The following is a 6312-nucleotide window of genomic DNA, read 5'->3' on the forward strand; positions in this document are numbered from 1 at the left end:
GGAAGGCTCAGTGTTTTCTCAGTTAAATACATGTTTTCATTGCAGTGTGATGGGCTGAGAGCAATGAATGGCCGTGATTTAGTTATCTTTTGGATGGATGATTTTAAATGCTTGTTGGAAACGGCTTTCATGAGACTGATTCTTAAAGCCGAGGCACAGAGTGGAAGTCTTTGGTAAGGGAGTGCTGCTGGTCTTTCAGAGGTTGTAAAAGCTCGGGGCTTTGAGATTCCTGGTGCATGCTTTCTGTTTCTATGTTTTCAACTGGCACATGTTCACTTCCACCCCGTAATCCTTCAGGCTGTCATGAGACACCTTGTTAGAAGCAAAGAGAAGAGAGCAGAGGAGGGAGGGAAGATGTGACGAAAAAAGGTATGACTGTAGAATTATTCTAGTCCATGCAGTGTTTATGTGGGGCCTGCTGTGGTTTGAATGTTTGTGTCTTCTCCAGAACTCAGGTTAGCTTAATCCCCAACGCAACACCTTCTGGAGGTGATTAGACTATGAGGGCTCTATCCTCATAGATGGGATCAGTGCCCTTATACAAGGGCCAAGGGAGTGAGTTTAGCCCCTGTTTGCTCTTCTGTCCTTCTGCCATGTGAGGACACAGTGTTCCTCCCCTCCAGAGGCTGCAGCATCAAGGCACCATCTTGGAACCAGACAACAGCCCTCACCAGACACTGAACCTGGCAGGCCCCTTCATCTTGAACTCCTCAGCCTCCAGAACTAGGAGAAATCAATTTCCATTGTTTATAAATTACCCAGTATTTGATATTTTGTTATAGCAGCACAAGTAGAATAAGACAGGACTTATATGTGCCTAATACTGTGGGGGACACTGGGGGACAGGAAAGGAGATTAATGAAGGATGACCAGTGCTCGATGAATTATTAAACCCAACACTCTGCCCGGCTGTTCTTGGGAAAAATAAGTCAGATTTGGAAATCTTGCTCAGTCATACCTACTTGCCTCGAAATTCAGTAGTTTAGCCTTTTCTCCTGTGTTATCCCAAAAGGCACCAGAGAAAACAGCTACTTTAATCTTCGGTCGGTGCCCCAGTCCCTGCCTGCAGTAAGACCCCATCAGGCCATCACTCCTGCTTGAAAACTCTTAAAGGCTACTCAACACCCAGGGATCGGGACCAGAATCTTTCACACAAGGCAGCGAATTCCCCATGTAAAAGGGCTTTCTTTAGGCCAGGCATCATGACTAGTACCCGATACAATTTATCTCATTGTATTTTCACAGCAACTGTCTAAGTGCTGTTAGGATCCACCTGATGCATATGGAGAAATCAGGTTCCAGAGAGATCAAGCAGTTTGCCCAAGGACAAAGTAGGTACAGCAAGGATTTCAACCCAAGAGCACTGACCTAGAGCCAATACCCTTGAACACTGGGCAATACCACCCTAGTTCATCTTTCCTGATGTTCCTAATAAGCCAATCCAATCACCTGCACAGTTCGATAATATTCTACTCCATTTGTCTCTGTTCTCCTTCCCCACCTCCACCTGGAAAGGGATGTTTGTCCTTCAAGAAATAGTTTGAAGTTCACCACCCCCACCAACCCTGAAAACTCAGGTTCTCCCTTCTCCCAACTCCCACAGCTCTGACGCTTCCCTTGGTGACTGTACTACACTCCTCTGGGAGGTACTGTGTAATACCATGGCTCTTTCCCCAACAAACTGGAAGCTTTTTTAGTGTAAGACTTCAAGAAGTTTGCATAGTTTATAGGAGAAGATAGACATACATCGTCAAATAAACATAAACTTGTTTTTTGAGACAGGGTCTTGGTCTGTTGCCCAGGCTGCAGTGCAATGGCACAATCACTGCCCACTGTAGCCTTGACCTCCTAGAATCAAGTGACCCTCCTGCCTCAGCCTCCTAGGTAGCTAGAACTACAGACACGTGACACCACACCCAGCTAATTTTTAATTCTATTTATTTATTTATTTTTACAGACGAAATCTCACTATGTTGTCCAGGCTTGTCTTGAAATTCTGGGCTCAAATGATCCTCTTGCCTCAGCCTCCCAAGATGTTGGGATTACAAGCATTGCTGCTGCACCCGACCTCCTTTTTTTTTTAACTGGAAATCAGGAACTACGACTTTTGCATACTAATGTTCATGGCAGCACTCTTCACAAAAACCAAAAGGTAGAAACAACCCAAGTGTCCATCAATGTTTGAAGACTGGATAAATGAAATGTGGCATATACATACAATGAAATATTATGCAGCCACCGAAAGAAAGAAACTTCTGATACATGCTACGGTATGAATGAACCTGAAAATATTATGCTCAGTGAAATAAGTCAGACATGAAAGCATGAACACTATATGATTCCACTTATATGAGGCACCCAGAGTCGTGAAATTTATACAGACAGAAGGTAGAAGGATGGATGCCCGGGTCAGCAGTGAGGAGAATGGGGAGTTAGGGTTTAACAGGTACACTTTGGGATGATGAAAATGTTCTAGAGATGGAGCATGTTGATGGTTGCAGAGCACTGCAAATGGGAGGGAGGTGGGAGGGAGGGAGGGAGGTGGGAGGGAGGGAGGGAGGAAGGAAGGAAGGAAGGAAGGAAGGAAGGAAGTGCTCATGAGGAAAAGAACTGAGATATATGAGAAAGACTAATAATAAGTAACTTTCTTTTCTTTGTCTTTAATTTTAGATTCGGGGGTGCATGTGCAGATTTGTTATGTGGGTATATTGCATGGTGCTAAGGTTTGGGCTTCTAATGATCCCGTAGCCCAAGCAGTGAACACTGCACTCAATAGATAGTTTTTCAACCTTTTCCCTCTCCCTCCCTCTCACTTTTGGAGTCCCCTGTCTTCATTGTTCCCCTCTTTGTGTCCGGGTGCACCCAATGCTTAGCTCTCACTTGTAAGTAGAACATGCGGTATTTGGTTTTCTAACTCTCTTCCCTATACCATTCCCCTCAATTTTAATATAGTGGAACTGAAAAAAAAATTGCAAAAGAGCAACTGACAGCCCCAAGTGTGTTGGAGGGTATTCCTGCCTTATCTGATCTGCCTGCTCTCCTGGAGGGGTGGTGGTGGGGTGGTTATGAATTAACTGGGCACATATAAAGCCAATGATACCAGAAAAGTTGCAATTGCAGCAAACACCTCCCACCACGTACCTGCCAGGACTAACTTCAAAGGGCTGCATATTGGGAGGCCAAAGTGGGCGGATCACGAGGTCAGGAGATCGAGACCATCCTGGCTAACACGGTGAAACCCCGTCTCTACTAAAAATGCAAAAAATTAGCCGGGTGTGGTGGCGGGCGCCTGTACTACCAGCTACTAGGGAGGCTGAGGCAGGAGAATGGCTTGAACCCAGGAGGTGGAGGTTGCAGTGAGCCAAAATCACTCCACTGCACTCCAGCCTGGGCGACAGAGCAAGACTCCGTCTCAAAAAAAAAAAAAAAAAAAGGCTGCATAAATATTACCACATTATCTCTCCTCCACCAATCGCTCAGGTATACTGATATTCTTAGCCCCTAACTCATTAGAAAAAAAAAAAAAAGCCAGGCGCGGTGGCTCACGCCTGTAATCCCAGCACTTTGGGAGACCGAGGCGGGCAGATCACGAGGTCAGGAGATCGAGACCATCCTCGCTAACACGGTGAAACCGTGTCTACTAAAAACACAAAAAATTAACTGGTAGAAGTGGTGGGTACCTGTAGTCCCAGCTACTCGGGAGGCTGAGGCAGGAGAATGGTGTGAACCCAGGAGGCGGAGCTTGCAGTGAGCCGAGATCACGCCACTGCACTCCAGCCTGGGCGACAGAGCAAGACTCGTCTCAAAAAAAATTAAAATTAAAATTAAAAAAAAATAATAAAAAATAAAAAAGTCACGTGTCCTTTCGCTTAAATTTTCTATTTCCTGTGAAGTCCCGACTCTTCTGAGTACCTGTGATCCATCCCTAAATGTGTGAGCCTGCTTCCTCCTCTACTTCATGCTACCTGCCTCGCAGAAAAAAAGTAGGTGACAGAACATTGTAAACTATAAAGAGGTGTCCAAATGTCTGGTCTTACTCATTGGTTCTGCAGTGGGCTATAGGCAAAGCTTTGCAGTAATAGTACCACGTGCCTACCATTAACTGAGAGTAGATGGAGTTACTTGGCGTTCTGAAATGCTCTAAATACCCAAATAAATGAACTAACACAATCAAGCCGGAGCTCTCGGCATCACAAAGTGCTCTTTGTTCTTTTATTTTATGTGAGTCATTTAGTTTTAATTTATGATCATATTTCATAACCTACCAGCAAATGGCCTGCTGTATATTTTTGAAAAGTGATGAAGTTCTAGTAATGTGAGACCTCATTCTGGCCCTGGGTTTAGAAATCCATGTTCTGATAAGTGCAGAGAGACTGTCAGAGTTTGGGGGAGATTTTTACAATGTATGAATTAGTAATGTGTGAAATGATCAAATTTCTTTTCAATTACCTCAAAAGTCGAGATAAATTTCACAAAGGTTTACTGTATCCCCAGCTCTGGGTCCTGTGACCTACATATTAAGTCCTTAAAAAAGATGTGTTTCCCTCAACCCCTAGAGATACTAAGAGTTGAACATAGTTCAGGCTAGTAGGGATGACACTTTTTATTCTGAAATTACTACTTTTAAATTTCCTATCTAATTCCTACAAGTGCTCTTTTGCTTTAAAACCCTATCATTGGGCTGGGTGTGGTGGTTCACGCCTGTAATTCCAGCACTTTGGGAGGCCGAGGCGGGCAGATCTCGAGGTCAGGATCACGAGGTCGGGAGTTCGAGACCAGCCTGGCCAACATAGTGAAACCCCATCTCTACTAAAAATACAAAAAATTATCTGGGCGTGGTGGTGGGCACCTGTAATCCCAGCTACTCAGGAGGCTGAGGCAGGAGAATCGCTTCAATCTGGGAGGTGGAGGTTGCAGTGAGCTGAGATCGCCCCAGTGCAATCCAGCCCGGGCAACAGTGCAAGACTCTGACTCAAAACAACAGCAACAACAACAACAACAACAAAAACCTCTATTACTGGCCTCGAGGGGGCAGAAATGTTAACTATGCCTTAATTATGCCTTTGAACATACATCTGAGGGCTATAAGAAGAACCAGGAGTCTCATGTTACAGAAAAGAACACTGAGGCCTTAAAGACAATAAAAGGTTTTCTGAGGATTCCCGTCTCTTTCCAAACTAGCTGTAAGTCAGAGTTAGAACACTCTCCCCTTGCATCCCTCTTGGAGAGTGCATTAATTAACTACTGGACCATACTGTAAAACAAACTCTAAAGAAGAGTTTTAACTCTACACAATTTTATAACTCAGAAGGGTTTCATTTAATGCCGTGTTTTAAACGTTTTTCGCTCGTGAAATATAAGGACAAGTTGAACTGGCTCTATACAGTCTGGCTAACCCACCAGCTGAGGCTGTGAAAGTTTCTTTAATGTTCATCTGTGACTAGTCATCAGAGACTTGAACCAAATCAAGAATATTTTTGTAACTGCCTTGACAACACTACCTGGCCCATCTTGCCAAAGGCAAATCATTTTTATTGTTTTGTGAACCAAACCAACTTTTTAAAGGTTTGAACTCATGGCAAACCTGTACATTTTCCAAAGCTTTAAAAAGTCAGCCAAACCCAGAGCCCTCGAATTTTCCCAGAACTGTTACATGACTTGGTAAAACATTCACCTTCATTCACTGAATGGGCCCTTGCTCACTGAGTATCTACTATGGGCCGTGCAGTGCTCTGAGCACTAGGGATACAGTCCAGAATGAAACAGAAAAATCCTTTGACCTAATGGGCTTCCTATCTCTTTCCTGGCTGCTAATCCCTGCCCTGGTTTACAGATGCTAAAGTGAGGTGTAGAGAGTTGTCAGTGGCTAGCTTGAACTTGAGCTCAGAAACTCAGATATATCATGTGGTGTTCTTTGGTGTAAGCACCAAAATAAAAGGAGGAGTATAGCCAGAGCAATCTATTAGGAAGAAAGTATGACGGGGTTGGAGATTTGTCTTGTTGCCTAGCAAGCATACTATTTTGATCATGATGGCATGTTAAAAGATTAATAAAAATAGCAATGTTTTCTAAAAATACTTTTACTCTGAGCTTGGGAAAATATTATATATTTGATAAAATCAAATAATATACATATGGCCAGGCACGGTGGCTCACGCCTGCAATCCCAACACTTTGGGAGGCCGAGGCGGGCAGAGCACAAGGTCAGGAGTACGAGACCTGCCTGGCAAACATGGAGAAACCCCGTCTCTACTAAAGACACAAAAAATTAGCCAGGCGTGGTGGCGTGCACCTATAATCCCAGCTACTCGG

The 6312-nt window shown here is 44.1% G+C and overlaps 1 long non-coding RNA gene across 1 annotated transcript; it reads left to right on the forward strand.

Moving 5' to 3' along the window:
- The first annotated feature begins 218 nt into the window (after positions 1–218).
- On the forward strand, positions 219–2445 carry LOC129485668 (uncharacterized). The gene is made up of 3 exons (XR_008658760.1): positions 219–369; positions 1246–1331; positions 1958–2445. It is a non-coding gene; the product is annotated as an uncharacterized lncRNA (long non-coding RNA).
- The last annotated feature ends 3867 nt before the right edge of the window (positions 2446–6312 follow it).

This window comes from Symphalangus syndactylus, chromosome 7 (assembly GCF_028878055.3).
Source record: "Symphalangus syndactylus isolate Jambi chromosome 7, NHGRI_mSymSyn1-v2.1_pri, whole genome shotgun sequence".
Classification (NCBI taxonomy): domain Eukaryota; kingdom Metazoa; phylum Chordata; class Mammalia; order Primates; family Hylobatidae; genus Symphalangus; species Symphalangus syndactylus.